The sequence below is a fragment of the Eretmochelys imbricata genome, chromosome 9 (genome assembly GCF_965152235.1).
Source record: "Eretmochelys imbricata isolate rEreImb1 chromosome 9, rEreImb1.hap1, whole genome shotgun sequence".
Classification (NCBI taxonomy): domain Eukaryota; kingdom Metazoa; phylum Chordata; order Testudines; family Cheloniidae; genus Eretmochelys; species Eretmochelys imbricata.
This window is the reverse complement of record NC_135580.1, coordinates 82530341-82551448: the sequence shown is the minus strand read 5'-3', so window position 1 is coordinate 82551448 and position 21108 is coordinate 82530341.

Here is a 21108-nt window from a genome sequence, read left to right as displayed (position 1 = left end):
AGTTCTCCCAAAGCTGTGTGCAGTGGTGTTGTAGCCATGTTGGTCCCAGGATATTAGAAAGACAAGCTGGGTGAGGCAATATCTTTTATTGAACCAACTTCTGTTGGTGAGAGAGAAGAGCTTTCAAGCTACACAGAGCTCTTCCTGGCCCCTGAGAATATGTGCTAACTACTTATGCAAAATTATCTGTTCAACCTTTTAGTTAGCCATGACACTCTGAGTACCTTTCCCAGACCTGAGGAGGTGTTCTGTGTAGTTCATAAGTGTGACTCTCTCACCAACGGAAGTTGATCCAATAAAAGATATTACCTTACCTACCTTGTCTCTGTAACTCCTCCCAAAAGCAGAGTCAGGGTCAACAGCAAACAGTCTCTCACCTGAAAGACATTCAGGGTATTACTAAGAAACAAGAAATAGATTTAAAATAGCAAACCAGTGAGGAATGTATTCCTTCTTCACCTTTCACTCATTCATTCGAGAACTCTCTCTTCTCTCCTTGTAGCATGGAGGTCAGCATACCAGAGGTGCAGTAGACACAGAGATACCACACTGAAGGGCAGATTATAAGAACCTGGATAGACAGAATAAAGAAATAACACATGAACTTACACTCAACAAACAGATTTGTCACAAAGGACAGCAGAATTGTTAGTATCACAAAAAGTGTCTGGTCTGTCATCTCCCTATGGAGGCATTTCATTGGTTATAACAAAATGTTAGGGCTGTTCAACTTTAAATACACTTATAATGCCCTTTTCCCAGGAATCAGCGTGCCTCAAACTCACCTCAGAGATCTCTTTCCTGGAGCTGTGACCTCATGAAGTCCACTTTTAACCTTGCTGGGCAGATTTTGGAGTAGTCTGCAATGTATCCAGTCCAATCCCACCAAATGTACTCAGACTAATCCCTCCTCAAGGGGCAACCTTTATCCATGTTATTCAGAGGTAACACTATCATTGCCCAGAGAGCAGGAACATATTGTCTCTTCCCTTGATCTCTTTTTCCTGGTGTGATGGTGGCTTCCAGCTACCAGCAGGCTGCTTGCAATCTAGCAATGGCTCCTTACTCTACCAGGTCCAACCCACACAGGGACAGGGAACAATATAACTGGAAAGTATTGCACCTCATTCAAATTCTGTGGCCATTTCTGAAGTCTCCTCTGCTTCTGAACACAGCCAGAGTGTTGCTCACAAACCCAACTGTATTTTGCTGTTAAAGCCAATAAGAAGGTTTAATTGACCAGACATTAGTGCCTTCACTTCAAGAATTCATGCCAGGGCAGCTCAAGCTCCAGAAACTTGATGCTCCATATGAAGAACAAAATGTTCATCTGATCACAATTGCCAGGACTTGGACCATGATTTTCAAGACCAGAGTAGCTTATAAACTAGCACATTAGGCTGAGTCACTGTTCTGGCAGGATAGGTATAATTTCTTTTTATATAAACCTATTTCTGAAGTACTTTATCATCCCACAAGCATTCCAATACAAATGTCTTTGTATATCTGAGTTTTGCAAAGACAAAGATTTACATCAGGTAGGGAGGGAGCAACACCATGTTAGGTCTTTTAAAGAAGTGAAGTAAAAACAAATCAAAGACTTTATTTTTGCGTTTTGACTTGATGCTCAACTGACCCTTAGACCACTGAGATGTTTTCCACACCAGTTTCCTTTATCCTCTCCAAGAGCATTGGTTCACTTCACATGGCCTTTGAGAAAGGTTCTATCTGTTATATAAACAAACATACACTGACATGACTTAAAAAACCATGATTGGTAAACAAAATTCAAAATCACCATGTAAATATATTCTGCCAGAAAAAAAACCATCTCTCTCAGGGCTAAGTTCACAGATCCTCAGTGTGGGTCGTCACCTTTCTATAGCTGTAGAGGCAGAATCAAAGCTGAGTGGATGGCTGACAAGGGACTAGACCCCATTTTCTGGAGACCCCCTCAGTTTTGTTCTGCCTATTGTAGCTACTGGCAGGGCAATGAATCCAGCACCTCCTGCAAGAGAGAGAATTAAAAAAACAACAACAACCCTGAAGAGGCATATTTCCTGTCTTCTAGCTCTGTATCCCTGCCAGAGGATGCAGAAAAGTGAGGTTTGTGTCTTGTGCACTCCAGCCACCTCATCTGCTGAGTCAGAAAGGTTTAGCCTTGGCTGCCTTACTCCAACCTAGGAGTCAGTTCCCCATATACTCCCCACCAGCAGGAGTCAGACAGTCAGGCCACAAACATCTCAAAGAATGGCAGAAAAATAAGGAGAGCCCTTGGCCATCGGAGGTGGTTACATCAAAGGGCAGTGGCTCAGCACAGGGAAAACATAAGCAGGACCAGCTGAATGCACCCTAGACAGAGCAAGGAGCAGCAGGTAAGACCATTTTGGGTGCATGCCCTCCCTCAGTGTGGGTCTCGCCATCCTCTCCTCACCCCTTTCCTTGTCATGCAATTCAGTCTCCTTCCCTTAGCACCAGGGGAAGTCAGGAATTATGGATTGCAACAGGAAAGAAAGGAATCTCCCCTTCAGGAAGAAATTCCCTCTTGGGCTAGGAGCTCTTGGATTTGGCACAAAAAGTACCTTTACCTCAGAGGCTGCCACACTGTGAGTCTTAGGCAGCAGCTACAGTGTCTCCCTTAAAGGCTGTGATGAAGTGGGAATTTTCTGTAATATTTTAATGAATTTCTGTGTGTGCCTTAGTTTCCCCTATATGCTGCATTGTTACCCAGTGCAGGGAAAAGGACTGTTTGTTCTCAAGTCAGTATAAGAGACATAGGCATGAATGTCGCCTAGCTATCTGGGCATTAGTCCCCATATTAGTGAAGAATTTGAGAAGATAGTGGCAAATCCAAGCACCAAAACACTGACAACTAGCAACCAATGACCCAGAGGGAGAGAGATTTTCCCAACCTCTCAGGAGGGAAGCTCAGCAACATACCCCATCTTGGGAACAAAGAACTGGAAGGTATGAGTTGGGGAATAAGAGCTGACTACTGGAAGGAGTCAGGGGCTCTGACCTGTAGTCTGACCAAGGAGATCAGACTGAGGGCTTGTCTTCACTACCTCAGTAAGTCGACCTACGTTATGCTATTCCAGCTACGTGAATAATGTAGCTGGAGTCGACGTAGCTTATATCTACTTACCCCAGTGTCTTCACTGCGCTACATCGATGGGAGACGCTCTCCGGTCAACTTCCCTTACTCTTCTCGGGGAGCTGGAGTACCAGAGTCAACCAGAGAGTGCTCTACCATTGATTTAGCGGGTCTTCACTAGACCCGCTAAATCAACATCCGCTGCATTAATTGCAGCAGCGTTGATCTCCTGGTAGTGAAGACAAGCCCTGAGACACAGACAGAGCTTGAGCCCTGGGGGTCAGTACAGCTTGGTTGGGCTCTGGGCTAACCAGAATGGTCTATGGTTTAACCTTCAGTTCTCTGTGCTAACCTAGAAATGTCCTATGCTGTGTTCCAATTGACTAATAAACCCTAATGTTTTGGCAATACTCTTTGAGTGTCATGGCAAATGCTTGATGAGGTGCATTAATCCCTGAAGCATGTACAGATCTCTACCAGGGAGTCTATCTCAGTTGGACTGTCTGGGCACAGCTTATGGTGTAAAACAGGAGTTCTGGAGCCCCAGAGGTCCAGTTTAAGGAGGCTATGAGACTGCATGGCCTACCCTGGATGAAGAGTGAGACCAATTGGGGTTTTGGCACACTGAAGGAGTTTCTCCTAGAGACTGTTTCAAAGCTCAGGGTATAGCACCAACCTTGTGGATCCATGACACAGGCCACCTATCCACTCTCAAAAGAGCAAAGATAAAGAAATGCCTGTTAGCAAGAAGAGGTTTGCAGGACTCTTCATCTGACTCAGGTAACCAACCTCCACACCTCCGAAATAGGAAGGGAAAAAGAGTTCAAGAAATTACCTCAGTAACTTAGGAAAAAATTGGCCCATTCTTCTGTGGAGACCAGTTCCTCTGACTCATCACCAGAGGGTGCAATAGATAAAGGCTCTGCTCACAAACTCTTCATACGTGGAAAATAAAAAACAATCGAATTGGAATAGAATTGTGTGTGTGTGGTTCTTCATCTTCATCATTATTTAATTCATTTTCCTCCTCATCTTCATGGGGCTCACCAAAGAAAAAGAAGGCTAGAACATCTAAGTTCAAGACAGGAAAAAAAAAGTCCAGGGTAAAGTCAGGATCTTCTTCATAGTAGTAGTGTGAATTCTCAATCTCAGAGTCTGAATTGCAGGATGAAGCAAAACGAGGATCTTTTCCCAACTGAACCATTTGAAAAGATGTTATGAAAGGTGATTGGATACTTGAGTATGCCATCAGATGAACCCATTAAAAAAGATCTTAAGGAAGAAGAAGAGAGGATTGGTACAGAAATTACAAAGAAAGACATATTTTCCAACCGGTTGGAAAAATCTGAATCAGACATTCCCCTTCATGTCTTTTTGGAAAGAGTAATTAAGTCCAAATGGGAGATACCAGAAGAGTCTATGGATTGTCCAGACATGCCCAAATATTTTACAATGTGAACCACAGCAAAGCAGATTTTGTGCGTCTTCCCAACGTGGATGGGGCTATTTCAGCATTAGTCAAAGACACTGCTCTCCCAACAGAAGGGAATAGGGGATCTTTCCCGAAAGAATCCATTTTGCCAGCCAAAAGATGGGACAAGATCAGATCAGCAGCTGCCCTCCTGAGGAAGTGCCTGAGCATGATAGTAGGCATCCTAACAAGTATTCTAGAAATGATTGTGTCCTACACAGGTGTAATGCCTTTGGTAAGAATTAATATGAGGACTCTCTGCAGGGGTCTCAAACTCAGTTTACCTTAGGGCCAGTGCCAGTCCTCAAATCCTCTCAGTGGGCCAATAATGTCACTGAAGATGGTGTTCAGGAAAGAAAAAGTTTATATTGAATTTTTTATTTTGAATTTCTTAGAAATAATAAAGCTGTCATACAACTTTATACAATTCTTCACCTGCCAGAGAGTTTTTAGTGTTTGCCAGACACTTGGCAACACTTCAGTTCTGTCAGTTTGTTGATGTTTGGCTCAATTACTGAGCAGTTGAAACCTTCGGGATTGCAGCAAGGGGTGCATCAGATAGTTGTGTTCGGTATTTTGACTTGTTTATAGTCATTGTGGAAAAAAGTGATGCTGCCTCCATGGTTGATTCTGCCCAGCAACTAGTGGTGAAATCTCTGTCCCTCTCCCCCAGCCGATGGGAGCTGCGAGGGGCGGTGCCTGCACCAGACATTGCCAGCAGCATGCTGCAGTGGGGAGGTTCTTGGGCTGCAGATGGCCCACGGGTCTGGACTTTGAGACCCCTGCTCTAGAGTTTTCTGCTGTTTTTTCACCACCATTTTCTGATTTTTCCATCTCGAAAAGTGAAGTTCCATTACTTGTGTTGAAATCCGTAGCTTGGTGGATGAGTCCAAAGACAGATTCCAGGGAGGGATGGCCATGACAGAGCCAGAGAGGTCATTGTAACAACAGATGCCGGTCTGCAAGGATGGGGAGTGTTCTCCAAGAACTTAGTGGCTCAAGGGCCACAGTTGTTCTCAGAGCAGAAGAAAGACATACATTTATTGCCAAGGGCAATAAAGTATGCTTTTCAACAACTGGCCCCAGCATTGTCAAAGAGTCATATTCTGGTAATGACAGAATATGTTGGCAACAGTGTACACAAACCATCAGACTGATAAGGCTCATGGGATCTCCATGATGCAGTGGGCAGAGGCCCATCTACAGTCTATCAGGTCCTTGCATATCAATGGCACTAGAAATGTGAAAACCGACTAGCTGAGCAGCAGGTAAATCGATCAGGCAGAATGAAGTCTTCACAACAAATCATTCCGATTGATCATCAAAAAATTCAGAGTTCTTATTCTGGTTCTTTTTGCATCCAAGGCAAACCAGAAGATTCACCAATACTTTGCAAGAAAATGGAAGCCTCTGTCCCCCGCAGCCCTAGGCATAGATGTCCTGTTGCTCAAATGGCCAAAAGGCTTACTTTATGCTTTTCCCCCAGTATCACTAGGGTAATGCAGAAGATCAGAAAGACGGATGAGGAAGTGATCTTAGTGCCCCCTCCCATTGCCCAAGGGGGTCTTGGTTTCCTGACCTCATGAACACATCAGTGGACCCACCATTGTTCTTGAATCGGAGTCCAGATTTGTTGTCCCAGGCAGGGCTGTCCTTACCCATACGCAAAGTATGCAGCTGTGTAGGGCACCAGGAAATTTGCAGCTGCATACTGCTCCAGCCCCTGCTCCACCTCTTTCCCAGGGCCTCCGCCCCACCCCGCCTCTTCCCGCCCCTGCTTAACTCCAGCCCCGCCCCCACTCCACCACTTCCCCAAAGCCCCCGCCCCTGTTCTGCCCTGCCCCACCTCTTCCCACCGCTGCCCCACCCTTTCCTGCCCCTGCTCTGCACCAGCCCTGCCCCCACGCCCCTGAGGACTGCAGCAGAGCTGGGCCTGCACTCACTGGCGGCAGGAAGTACAGAAGCCCAGCCCCAGCTGCACCGCCAGTGAGTGCTGGGGGGTGGTTCCCCACTGCCCCCCAAGCCAGTCCCCCCTTACAGAGGCCTCCCCCCCCCAGGGGAGCTGTGTAGGGCCCCAGAATACCTTGGGACGGCCCTGGTCCCAAGGTCCAGTTTTTTCTACCAGGATCCAAGCAAGTTAAATCTTGAAACTTAGTATTTGAAAGGAAGTTTCTTGAACAAAATGGTTACTCCACTGGTTATCTTTCAACTCTGTTAGCATTGAGGAGAAAATCAACAAACAGGGCTTACTCCAGGATCTGATCTAAATTCAGAGCTTGGTGTTGAGAGAGACATATTCAACATCATGTAGGCAAAGTGTCTCATGGTCTAAATTTTTAATAAGAATCAGTATCAGACTGCAGGCTAATGCCTGGAACAAACATGTTTCTGTACTGGCTGCAATTCTGAGGTATCCAGAAAATCTTCCATTTCCTACTATACGGACAATTATTGCTTCATTAGAGGAGTGTAGCTATTGAGCCCTCCTAAGATGCACAGAGCTCCATCTTTTAATTTGAACGTTGAGCTCAATGCTTTACTGCAGGCACCCTTTGAATCTATGAAATCAGTTTCATTATATTATTTGTTTATCAAAAAGACCTTTTTGATCGCTATCACTTCAGAAAGAAGAGTTTTTGAAGCTTTGTCACTTGATCCATCTTGCTGCATCTTTCACATAGACACGGTGGTTTGGAGAGTGGATCTCACCTTTATTCCAAAAGTAAATTAGATTTGTCATCCAGCATAAGAGATCTCATTGCCTTCTTTTTGTCCACATACTTCTCCTGCAAAGGAGAAGCAATGGCATTTGCTGGATATAAGGTGAGCCTTAAAGGCTTATCTGAAAAGAATTGAGAGCATAAGTAAAACAGCCTTTCTGGTCTTATTTTATCAAAGAAAAAGAGGTTCTATGGCATCAAAATCATTAGTTTCACAGTGGCTATGCTGATGCTTTGGTGAGGGTTGTTAGGAACTGGGACATAGGCGGTCTGGCCTACAAGTCAAAGCAGAAGTAGGGTTGCCAACCATCCAGGTTTTACCCAGACAGTCCAGTTTTTGGTTTCTGTGTCCAGGTGCCCTTTAGGGTTGCCAGGTGCCCATTTTTTTTACCAGAAAGTCTGGTTGAAAAGGGGGCCTATTAGTGTCAGGTCAGATGCAGACACCCAAACTGCAGATACCACAAGGTGGGGAAGCTGCCGGGTAATTAACCCTTGCCAGTCCCTGCTCAGTTGGGGCTGCCTCCTACCTGCAGGCAGGCTCCTTGTCAGGCTGCAAAAGCTCCCATCCCAGCCCTGGAGGAGAAGGAGCCCAGCTTGAGACATGGGGGAGGTGGAGATGATCCAGCGAGCAATGGCAGGAGGGAGGCAGAAGAGCGAGCGATGGGGGTGGAGCCTCGAGGGAAGAGGCAGAGAAGGGGGCAAGTCCTCAAGGGAAGAGGTGGAGCAGGAGCAGGGCCATGGGGGGTCCAGTTACCAGCAATTAGAAAGGTGGCAACCTTAAGCAGGAGTGGGATCTAGTGAGCGGAGAGGGTGTCTAGATTAGGGAACAAAAGCAAGGGTCAGAACCAGAGTCAGCTGCCAAATACCAGAGCCAGGAATGGAGCCGGAGTCAGAACCAGGAATCAAAGCTGAGAGATGGAGCCGGGGTCAGATATCAAATGCCAGAGCCAAGGATCGAGTCAGAAGTCAGAGACAGAAATAGTAGCCAATGGTCAAGAGCGAGGCGTAAGGGCAGGAACCGGAGGAGAGGCAAGGGTCAGGCACAGGCCAGAAGTAAGGTAGGCGCTAGGAGTGAGGACAGGAGCAGTCAGGAGTCAGGTTGGGTGCGGATTGCAGGAGGCAGGAAAGTGCAGGGCCCAACACAGCAGCAGCAGGGAATCTGCACAATTGTTCAGATGTCCCACGTGGCTCACTTCCTGTAGGGGGAGTGAACCATTCAGGCAGCCTCAGGCTTTGGGTGCTCCAATAGCACTTCCTGTGTGACCTGACCTTCCAGGACTGGCAAGATGCTTCTTCACCCATCTCCCCTGTTGGCAACAAGGAAGTGTCAGAGATCCAGGATGCCCATAGCCCTGGCTGTTAGACCTGCACTGTCAGATCCTTACAGGCATATGGGACAAAGGATTCAATCCTCCAGTGTGCACCAGATCTCAACTCACTATGAGCATTGGCAGCATCATGGGAAAGGGCAGGCCCTTTACAATGAAATCTGTAAAGTTGCAACTTGGTCATCCCTGAATACATTTATCAAGTTTTACAAGATAGATAGATACTCAGTGTTCAGCTGATGCAGTCTTTGGCAGCTGGATCCTGCACACTATGGTGATTCCTTAGGGTGAGGGAATCCTTTCTCTCAGTGACATTATTTTGTACCCTCCCTAGGAATGTTGTTGTTGCTGAGAAAATCCCACATGGTGGATTTGTGGAGAAAATGGGAGAATTTGTGGTTGCTTACCTGAAAATTTTCCCTTCTTCAAAGAGCTAGATCCAGTCCTCCCTGAAAAAGGGAGATCTGTCTAACTTATTGTTAAAGTTCTCTGCAGTAGTTAAATGTTTCTTGTTCATAATGTTATCTTGTTGAGTATTAACATGCAGATGAGAGACTCATTCTTTGTTTTACAATCCAGATGGACTAGCTTTGGAAGCATCTCGAAACTGAGGTCGTCTCCGGAAGGTAAGGGCTAGTCCCTAGTTAGCTGTGCAGTCAGGTTTGATTCTGCCCCCTACAGCTGCATAAGGCGACAACCCACACTGAGAATATGTGGATCAATTCCTTTGACAAGGGAAGATTTCTGGGCAAGCAACTACAAATTCTCCCATTTCAAGGCAGTCTCAGACTTTTCAAGACAACAATTTTTAGTTGGATTAAGCTGGACTAAACCCAGGCCCCAGAAGTGAAAAAGACAGTGTTTGTAAGCCTAAAGCAACACTTCACTGCCAATTAGTTTTAAGTATGCATTGCGCTGTCAGAGTTCCAAGTTCTGTGGAAAGTTGAACAATGTTTTAACATTTTAAGAACAAGGGGACAGGAGCTTAACCCATGTATCACTGCTCTGAATTTCATTCTAGGCATTTTTGGGTTCAGAAAGGATTCTAAAGAATATTTTCATCCGGAACACCAAAATGATGGCTAATAAATTATTTTCCTGTAGCATTTCATAAACATCATTTGCCAGAAAGCCAGATCAGTTTCTAATAGTTAAAACAATTAAGGCTTAGTTCTTTGATTTCATTCGAAGGGCATCCAATACCTATCCATCAAAGTCTTGGTCTGGAGCAGTTTTTCCAGAGATTTCGTGCTTAAAAATGATGGATCTGCAAATGCTGGCAAGCCTTTTTTATGTAGATTTTTCTAACTATTCCTTGCTTTGCAGCAACTGGCTGCAGTTGTATTCTTGAAAGACATCACAGAAGTGCCATATGCAGACAGGTATATGTCCAGAAATATTCCCTGTAGTTTTGAAGATGAACTGCAAATGCTTTTCGGAATATTTTTTCCCCAGACTGTTTACGTTCCCAGATCAGTAGGAAAAATACTAAGGGTCAGATTTTCAAAGGAGCCGGGCCCTAACCTAATATTGCACCCTTGTTTTGTACATCCAACTGTTTCTATGTATAAAAGCTCCAAGTTGCCCAGGCAACTGCATTGGTTCATGCAAAGCAGGTGATTAGTCCTCCACCCAATTTCAGAGCATGGGTGTAGATGGCATGTGCAAATGTAAGTTTTTGCAGACATAGAAAAGTGGTCACTCCGAAAAAGTGGCTGCACAAAACTCGGGGGTCAGTTTTCGAGGCTGCTTTTGACATTTTGGGCTCCATTTGCGTATTGTTGCCCCTTTTCAACCCAAGTGGCCAGTCGCCGTTCAGGGCCCTGGGAATGGTCCAGTTTCAAGTAGAAATTGATGGAGTCAGGTATTTTCCTTGATGCAATCTTGTTTATTGAGAAGGAGTATATGAAGTCTGGTGTCTCTGAACTCAGAAGGAACCAAGAAGAAAAGAAGCAGTTTCTTTTCTTACAGCCCATGCCTCTTTAGCAAACATCGGACCCAAAAGCTCTTTCCCTAGCTTTTTTCAATGTTATACTTCTTTTACAGGCTCCTACTTGGCTTTCTTGCCTTTGCCTCTCTCTGTCCTTGTCTTTTTCAGTTTCTGTGTGTTTTCTTCCTATACTCACATGACCCAAAACAATACTCAGTCCAAAGATCTTGGGTGGGTCCACCCGTACCTTTTGTCCTACGTGTAGGAGCTTATGTTTACATTTACATTAATTGAAGGGTGACCTATCAATCTCAATTGGTTTTTAACTTCACCCATACCTAGGTTTTACCCATCTCATAACAATATTTTTAAACTACCAAATAAATATATTTCAAAGAAACGTATTTTAAAAAAACAGAATCCCCAGTTTAGCAGTCGATATTTCCCTTGCAGGAGTTGCTGCCATCAAGGAGTCATAAAGGAAAATACTCTGTTCAATGGTAGCTCTAATTAGAGATTTGAAGAGCTTGAAGTCATTCAGATTTCACATTGGTAATTTCATTAATACTTGCAGGGAAATGCAAAAATCCAAACTAAGGACTTGGCAGGTAATTGAAAGAGGCAAATGGTTTTTCATTTTGATTTTAATCTGCAGAATTAGAATCTGATTTTACAAACACTTCTGTACACACTTAACTGGGACTACTCACATGCTTAAAGTTAAGCAGGTTTGCAAGTGTTAATAAGGCCCTGATCCCACACCAATTATGGTGTGGATGTGTGGGTATTTTCAGCTTTTTGTCATTGACCTATGATGAAAGGTGATTTTGGAAGTGGCGTGTCTGAAGTATTTCTTTATATATGTTTACAGTTTTTTTTTAATTTACTTTCCAAAAAAAGACACAAAATTCAGGCTCTTAAAACAGTTTTTTGTTGTGATTTTTGCTTTGTTTGTTTTTTGCTTTATTTTTGGTTTTGTTATAATTTATGTAGTTCCCCTTTAAAGAAACTGTTTAAAAGAGTTGAAAATGACAGGTTGATTAATCAAGAATAGCTCTTTCCCCACTCCAGCAGTCTCTTCCAGGGTTAAAACAAAGAGCAACAATTGCCAGATCTCTTAATTTCTGGGCCTCATTGAATTTAATGCCTGTTAACCCCTAAGGACTACTGAAACATTTGTGCTCTGTAGGCCCTTAGCCAAGCTTAGCATGCCGCAAATGAAGTAATGCCATACCTGTCCATCTGTTTGGCCTATAGCTTTACAATATTTGGGATAAAAGTTTAATTTCATATAATTTTCTGTGACATTGTTTAGAAATAGACCATTTGTACGTGTCAGAATGAAATGCAAATCACCCTGTAGTAAATGGAAGTATGATTTTTGATTGATGTTTTGTAATGCATGATTGTTATGATTGCTACCCTGTTGTATATCCTCCCCTTCCTCCAGAAGAAAATGTAATGGAAAATGTAACCCTAACAATTATATACAGATGGTACCATCCACATTATTTCAACTCTGTGTAGTGGCTTATGTTTCTGTACTACAACTGGTGCAAATTAAATTTTAGTCATCTTCTGTACATACATTATACTGTATCTCCACTGGCTAAAAGATTAAGAACTGCACAGCTGTTGGATGAGAGGCCATGTTGTTCCATTTATTTGGCTGTTCTGTGTTGCCTGTGCCAATGAGAAACTGGTGATCCAGCTGAACTTTTTGAAAAAAGAGTATGGCTGTAGCCCCGAATTAAATGCCTCCGATAAAACCATCCTAGAATGTTTTATTTTCATGATGTGACAAATCAGGTAGAGGTGTAATTTTTGTTAATCTTAGATGTTGGAAGGAACAGTCAGCAACAGGTGATTTTATCTCAGTTGTGGGGCCCAATTCTGCTTGTACTTAAGTGATAGATGCTTTGTCATTGACTTCAACGGGAGCAGGATTGGGCGTGTGTGCATGCATGTGCGTATTTTAAGAGTTGAAAATCAGTTCCTCCTTCATTTACTTCCAAAGACTTGAATAGTAAATAGAAAATAGAGATGTAAAAGACCTAGTAGGTCATCCACTTCATCTCCCTTTCCCCCAAAAACTGATGTTGATGTTTCCGTAAGTGGCACTCTTCCCTCTCAATTAGTACTGAACCAATTCTTCAATATAGTGTTAAAAGCCACTGACACACTTACTTAAATTTCTGTAACTCTCTGGGGCAGGAACTCTCTTTTTGTTATGTGTTTGTGTAGCGCCTAGTACCATGGGGTCCTGGTCCATGACTTTAAAGACTTCAGGGGAAGTCTTAGGGCTTCTCTTTCAAAGGGTTTAAGCTGGATTGAGTTTACGCAGGTTAGTTAACACACAATACACAAACAGCACTAATAGCATGCACATAGGATAAGTGCACATCATTGTGTACATATAATGGCTACTTGCTACGTACTAAGTGCATGGCATTCTTGGAGGATAACCCAGGATCCTTTCCTTCATTGCAGAGCAGTGTGCATTCTAGGATTTTTCTTGCTGTGCATCCTAAAATTCCGCTGTCTATCTTCTATGCTTTCGTTCCGGGTGGGTTTGTGCCATTTTCAAATTGATTTCAGCTAGCATGAACCACAATGCTCTGCGCCACTATACTGGCAATCATGAATATGCAGAGGCTTCCTGAGCTGTATTTCAGCTCTCAAAGCCAGGTGGTTTCAGTTTTGGACTTTGCCTGTCGCACCACTGAGCACAGGGTGTGGCAGAAGCAACAACTCCTCCAGCAGCAGCAGTAGATTCAGTGGCAGCAGAGGAAGTGGGAAGAGGACAAGGAAGAGCATGACACTGAGCAACTGCTACTACAGGAGCTGTTCCCGGAGCAGCATCACACCATGCATTGTGGTTTCTGGGCTCAGGAAACCAGTGCTGATTGGTGGGAAAGGATCATTCTGCAGACTTAGGTGACCAGCAATAGCAAGAGAATTTCAGGATGGCAAAGGCAACCTTTTTTGAATTATGTGATGAACTAGCCCCAGAGCTGCAGCGGCAGCATGCCAATGTGCAGTGCCCCATAACCAGGGAAAAGTTGGTCCATACCCATGGAGAAGTGTTCATCTGGATGGTGGCCACTCCCAGATGCTACCAGTCCATAGCCAGCCATTTTACCATGGAGAGATCGATTGTTCAGGCCATTGTCATGCAGGTTTGTGATGCCATGCATATAACTAGGTTATAAAGCCTGGTAATACTCAGAACATGGACAGCTTTGCACACATGAAGTACCTGAACTGAACTGGGGCAACTGATGGGATCCAGGTGCCTATTATTTCACCCAGTCAGGACTCAGAATTTATAAACAGAAAGGAATGTTACTCCATGGTATTCAAAGGCTGGTTGACCACCATGGCAGGTTTACAAACATAAATGCAGGGTGGTCTGGAAAGGTCCGTGATGCTAGGGTCTTTCGGAACTTAGCTCTATTAAAAAGAACAGTTTGCCCCCAGGATCACTGTAGGCTTTAATAGTGTAGAGATTGCTTTGATTATCCTGGGAGACCTGTCTTATCCTCTGCTGCCCTAGCTAATGAAACTATCCACAGGCTGCTTGGACTGAATGAAGGAATTGTTTAACTATCACCTCAGTAGTTGCAGAATGACAGTAGAGTATGAAAGGAATAGGTGGGAAGCTGCAGAAAAAAATTCACCTTACATTATTGCTGCATGTTGTATTTTGCACAATATTTGTGAGATTAAGGGAGACAGCCTTAATGATGGCTAGGGAGCTGAGGTATGAGCCTTGATCAGCGGTTTGAGCAGCCAGCAAGATGTCCAATAGAAAATGGAAACAACCAGGACAATACTGTCTGAGACGTCTACTGCTCTTGCTTTTGGTCGCTGGGCTGAAAATGTGCAGCTGTACATCCCGTTGTTAACCCAGGGAGTGGGGGTTGGCGGAGGGGTTGAGATGAATTTTGAGAGGTTCAGTCTCTCTTATGGGTGGGGATGGTGGCAAGTTGTGGCAATCCTGAGGTTACCTTGTGTCTGTTCCTTGTAAAGCCTATGAATTATTTAAGATGCTTGAGTTTTCTGTGTAAAATGCTTTGATGATTCTTTATGAATTAAATTTTAATGTTTTATTAGTAAACAACAAACTATTTATATAATAACCAGAATTAAACCTTTAATTAAAACAGTAATGCAACAAAAATTCAAGGTGACACAGCACAGTGGAGGGCAGAACACAATGGGAGGAAGGGGTGCTCCAAGTTACTTTGTTATTGGGGAGCAGGCGTAACAAGGTGTTTTGCCCTTGTCATGTGAATAAAGGACAGCAAGCCTGTGCTTGGTGTGCCCTGATTGAGGAACTCACTCTCAGCTGGACTGCGCTCTCTAGGCAGGAGTACCAAAGCCCAGCGGAGATGACAGAGGGTGGGGTCGGGTGTTTGTACTGGTGGGGTGGGCTCTGCCTAAGGGTTCTAGGCATTATTTGATACTCCTCCTCTCCACTATGTAATGACAGAGGTGATTAAGACTCCATTGAGGCTCCTTTGTTGCAGATCAATGAAGCTGATATCACTGATAACCAGGTCTAAGCACTAGACTCGCCGTGGGACAAGGTCTCTGGTGAAAGAGACTGCCCAGCCTGCATGAGCAGTGAGGCTCCCCGACTAACAGCTGAAATCACTGAAAACTGTGTTAAATGTTGGGACCTCAAGACATCCCAGAGGTTCCAGTGGAGTGAGTGGCTGGTGGAGCAAGCAGGCAGCAGAGCAGCCAACAGCATAGCCAAGCAGCTGGTGGAGTGAACGGGCAGCAGAGAGGCCAACGGCAGAGCTAGTGACTGGCAAGCAACCAACAGTGGAGCGAGCAGCTGACTGGCAGAGCAAGCAAGGTGACTCCCCGCCCCCCGAGGTGGGAGGTGAACTCACGCAAATGCACCTCTGAACTCTGGGTCTTCACTGACCAAGGACGACAACTGCGAGTGGAGTGCAGTGAAGGGACAGGGTAGGGACACGTTAAAGGAACTTTTGTTTATTGGACTTTCTCACTGCAAGGTGAGAACCTGAGGCAAATGACACTGCCCAGCGTATTCTGGGTTGGGTGTTTTGTTCGTGGTCTTATACTTATGAATCGTGCTTGTGGCGTTTTCCCAAGTTAATACCAGGTTACTTTCCCCTTTTTATTAAAAGTTTCTTTTCTATGCAGCACAGACTCAGTGCTTGCAAGAGGGGAAGTATTGCCTCTTAGAGGCACCCAGTGGGTGGTGTGTAATTTTCCCAGGTTACTGGGTGGGGGCTTGAGCCAGTTCTTTGTTGTACTGTTAAAAAGGAACCTGTAGATATTGAATCTGGCCCTTGTCGCTGCCGACTCCACCTGGCAGAAGGGTTACAATTTGAATATGCCTGGGAAGGGCCAGAGACATACTGTCAGCCCCCATTTTGAGCTGGTGAATGAAGTTGGAGCAGGGGGTATTGCTGGGCAGGACAGGGAGGGGAAAGGAAAATAGGTAGATGGGCATGTACCCTCCCGGTGTGGGCTTGAAAATAGTTGATAGTCAGGGCTTTAGCAGGAGCAGCCATCATTTTGAAAATATGTAGGGTGTGGCACCAAATGGACAGTGTGGGCCAAGGGAGGGAGGAAGGGTGCTGGATACTTGAAAAGGCTCCAACTTGTATCTGCCAATAAGGACTGCCACAGTTGATCACCAGGAACAGAAGCTAGCGTGGCAGTGTAGCATAATAACAATAAATTGTAAAGCTGGATTCTTACATGGCAAGGGTCCCTCGATAAGATCTCCCTCCTCAGGCCCAGCTTGGGTTTCTGGCTAAGAAGTAGGCTCAATTCCTACACTGCAGGAGCTGGGCTTGTTTCCTTCCTGGCTGGTGTCAGGATTCTGAGTCCCAAAGAGATCCTGGCTTTCAGTGGACAGCTCTTCATGTTCCTTCTCCTTCCAGCCTACACAACTTTCTTGGGTTTAGTTATGGTGTAACTGATCAAAATGTTGTCCTGCTGCCCAAAAAAATGGACAAGTTACATTTCAACTGCCGGAACTTTTTCTGGTATCCTTGGTTTTAATGGACAGTCTCCTGAACTGTTTGTGCTGTATCCTGCACTGGTAGGCATCCTAGTTGTGACCCCTTGCAGATCTCTGCTTAGCAGTGTCCACAAAAAAGATCTTTATTCCAGTGGCTGGCCACAAGAGCTTGTTGCATCAATGCATCTCCCCATCTGGCAATGCAATTTAGGGTCCCAGCATAGCTCCAAGCGGATGGTTGAGGCATGTTGTAAGGTTTCTGGAGTAATCACAGCAATGCTGATATACTCAAATCCAGGAGCAGACAGGTAAATTCTGGCCCACACCTGTTTTTAAACAAGGAAGTGGACACCCAGTAAACTTAACACCAGAGCAGTGAAGGGCACATGGGTAAGTAGGTCAGTAACGGTCACTCACAAAGCAGTGTGGGATAGCAGTTGAAGGACTGTCAAAATAGTGTGCAGTAGCATTGCATGCACATGAGCAATAGCTTGAACTAATTCAATTTGCATCAAACTCAGTTAACATTGAAAGAGGCCTCCAGAATTCATGAGAAATGCAGTTAGTATGCTATAATGAATTGTGTCATGTATATGCTAGCATTTTCAAACCAGATTAACCCGATTTAATCCAGTTTAAAATCCCCATGTAGACAAGCCCTCAGTTTACACTGGGGTAACTGAGAACATCTTTTAGACACAATTTAAAAGGATTTGGGGCCTTTGGGTAGAAATGTGAGCAATAGAATCTTGCCAACTTTATTTTCCATTAACATTTCTATGGCTCACGCTTTAATGATCCAGGTAATTAAAATTCCTCCTACCTACAGTTTTTCTTGCAGTTTGAGCTGACTACAAGAATGTTCACTTCCTGTCTTAAACTCTTAATGTTAAACAGCTGCCAAGTTTCACCCTGAAATAGCTGCATTTCTATGGTAAAATAAATAAATGTCCTTCTTTTTATTATCCATTACCTGTTGATACCTATAAGAGTGTAATGAGGTTTGTAATATAATGTCTATAAAATATTTTAAGATCCTCAGATGATGCATCTTTGGGAAGTGCAAAGTATTGTTTTTATTATTTTTCACCATGTGGATAAATAAATAAGTTAACGTTTTATTTAGGAGCACTTTTTCTCTTTAAGTATCTGGTCCATTGCTTTAATTATGGTACACAGATAACATCTAGCACATGTAAGAGCAGATACTGTAAGATTAGTGGTCCAATCTTGCTCTTATTGAAGTCAGTAGGAAGAGGACCTACATCATTAACATTTTCTTCAGAAAAACCTGGATCAGAGTATCCACGTTTACCATTTATTAAAACATATTTAATAAAAAAGAAGTTGTTAATCTCAGAAGTCAGTCAAATTAGCCATTTCTATGAAGTTTTATACGTATGTGCTGTAGACATTGACCCCTATAATCATAGTACTTAGCACTTATAGACTTGCCCAAGATTAAACAGTGAGTCTGTGGTAGAGCCAGGAATGGAATCTCAATGTCTGAAATTTTTCATTTTATTTTTTTGGGAAATTCCATGTTATTTCATTTTATCCACCTGGTGCGGGAGGGGATATGTATGGTCCTGCTCCCCAGGGAGCGGAAACCTGGGTGACTGGGCCAAATTTGAATGAATGGCACTGCAACCCGGTGTGCCGGGTCTCAAAGTCTGAAACTGGGAGCCAGGAGTTGCCATTGTGGGGTGAGTTTTTCATTTTACTTTGTTTTAGGCATGATTTTTTTTGTTTTATTTCACGTTATTTCATATTTACAAATAACACAGGGCTCTACCCATACATAACTGTACTTTTGGTGTGTACATACCCAAAGTGAAGATGCTGCTTATTGTAAACCCAACGGTATGGAATTATTGTAAAAATGTAGAAAAGACATTTCCACTGATATTTGTTTCTGCATGTTTCAAAGACTTGTGTTTAATATTTTTTTTAATGTTTGCACATTACAGCCACCCAAATTCTAGGGTTCTGGGGAATGGAACAGGAATTGTTGGAAATTAGCACTGAAATAAATTTAGATTTATAGAAAAACTCCAGGAGTGCTTGACATACATGTTTCCATGGAACTAGAGATGGGACCGAGCTGCAAAATTAAGATCTAGATCCAGATCCTCCAGCCTTACCCTTAAGGGATGAGAAGTTGAAATTCAGATCTCAACTTTGATTTGAACCCATCTCTCCATCATCTAATTACAGTAGAGTTCTATTTATAAGGGTCAGTTTGAGCTGTTCCTCTTTTTGATTGTTATATCTGAATGATGATTATGTGTGAATCCATGAAACCACAAACTTCCCAAATCAAACTGTGTATATGTGCAAAATCCCACCAGTTTCTTCCACGTGTCTTAGTGCTATAGCATGACAGTCAAGATAGAACTGGTTGAAACTAGCACTCTAGGGTTGCCAATTCTGGTTGGATGTATTCCGGGAGGTTTCTGCACATGACAGAATATTTAATTAAAGATTAATCTTTAATTCCTGGAGACTCCAGGACAATCCTGGAGGGTTCGCAACCCTAACTCCCACCAGCCATAACATTCTTTTCCTGCAGTTGAGCTCACCACAAGAAGTTGTGAAATTCTTTCCTACTTTTGAAAGAAATCAACAAAAATAGAGAAATTTCTTCAAAGTTGAACACCAGACATTTGATTGTAAGTGATGACAAACGCATCGCTTCCTGGTGTTTTTTGGAAAGTTAGATTTGTTGCCAAGAATCAAATCTACACGTTGTGACCACTGATGCTGAATTCAACTAGATAATCCAACTGCCACAAAAACTTAAGTTCCTTTGGGTACACCTACACAGTAAAAAAAGACCCATGGCAGTGAGTCTCAGAGCCTGGATCAACTGACTTGGTTTTGCTCCTCAAGGCTAAAAGTAGCAGTGTAGACTGTACATGGCAGCACCTGAAATGAAAAGCATCAAAAAGCTAAGACAGCAGTGATGGGGTGACAGCTGAGCCTGGTATGTCATGCTTAAAAGGCACCTAATCCCATAGTTCAGTGCAGCATGGTTGGCGGCAAAAGAATCTTCAAAAATCATCATTGACCTTGAAGAGTTCCAGGGGTCTGTGTGTGTTTGGCACTATAAACCACCACCAGTAAGAATAATTTAAGAAAGAATCAACCAAATTCTTCTAAATACATAGAGCCTGATCCAAAGCACATTAAAATCAATGGCTTTGGATCAAGCATTTATATATACAGTCATAGGTTGGTATTCTGTCTTCATATTTACCAAATACATCATTTATAAGGTGGGGTTTCACCATTGGGGTTTATTGTGTGTCCATAATATTGCCCCATATCTGAGAAAAGTTAACTTTTTTTAGAAGAGAGAGGTGGTTCTGAAAAAGTGATTGAAACTGTCAGACACTTTCTGCAGTCTCTTTCCTTTCAGCCAAACTTTTAGTGTCTGATTTAGCACACCTTCTGGAGGCAAAACTCCCACTGAACAAAAAAATGGGAGCTTTGTCCTTGCAACAACAGCAGGATCAGGCTCTTAAGTGGTTTTTCTGCCTTACTTTTTAGTGGGAACTCTTATTATTCTTATTTTGAGTGAACTGAGCAAACCATTAGCAGAAATCTTTTCATCCCTTTATCTTCATCTTTAAATAAAAAGGTTGAACATGAAAGAATTGTATGATAGTCTCAGCACATTAACAAAATATCATTTGGAAACTTATGAGTTAAACCCTGTGAAAGATAGCTAAGTCCTAAGTTATTAATATTTAGGAAATTCTATAATTTTTGTGGTGTCACTAAGTGGTGGTGTCCTGGGAAGGTTTGAAGATTCCTGGCCACTAAGTGGCAAGGTACATTGATAGTCTGGAATAGAGTGTGACCTGCCATGGTTCTCGCTGCCAGAAACTTTCCTCCTCGGCTGTCACTCGTAATGTGACTAAGCTTCCCATGCTACCAGGTCCTGATTCCTCCCTCAGGCCAGGAGTCAGCAATAGGTAGGGAGTTACTTTTGGAGCTCATTTTATGGGTAGTGAGTAACAAACATGGAAGCCAGCCGTGGGAAGAGTAGGGAGGTGGGACTAGAGACAGTGAAAAGTGTGTGGGCAGCATGAGGTTGTTGGATTGCTCGAGGGGGAACATATTACAGTGGTCAGTGGGGAGAGGGTTAGAGAAGTAAAAAAGGATTGCTAGGAGAGGGAGCAGCAGCTAATAGGAAGACAGAGATCAAGGTGGTGTGGTAATGGGAAGAAAGAGAATAGGAGAGAGTACAGTATTCTAAGGGATAAGTTGTCACAGATGCCTCTTTCCATCAGCCTTTGTTTTGCCTCTTGTGAATTCCAACACCTACACAATAATCTCTGTTCTAAAAGCACTGTCAGAATTCCCAACACTGAACCCTGCAAACAAGTGTGTTCTCAATTAGGACAGGAACTCCCCACCCCCTTTATTTGATATGAGTGTTCAGCTCACATTTGCTGGCCTCCAGAGGAATCACGTTAGCACATGTTCCAGAGTGTTCCACCTCCCAAAATCATAGAATGTGCATTTCTTATAAACCAGTGCAGATAAT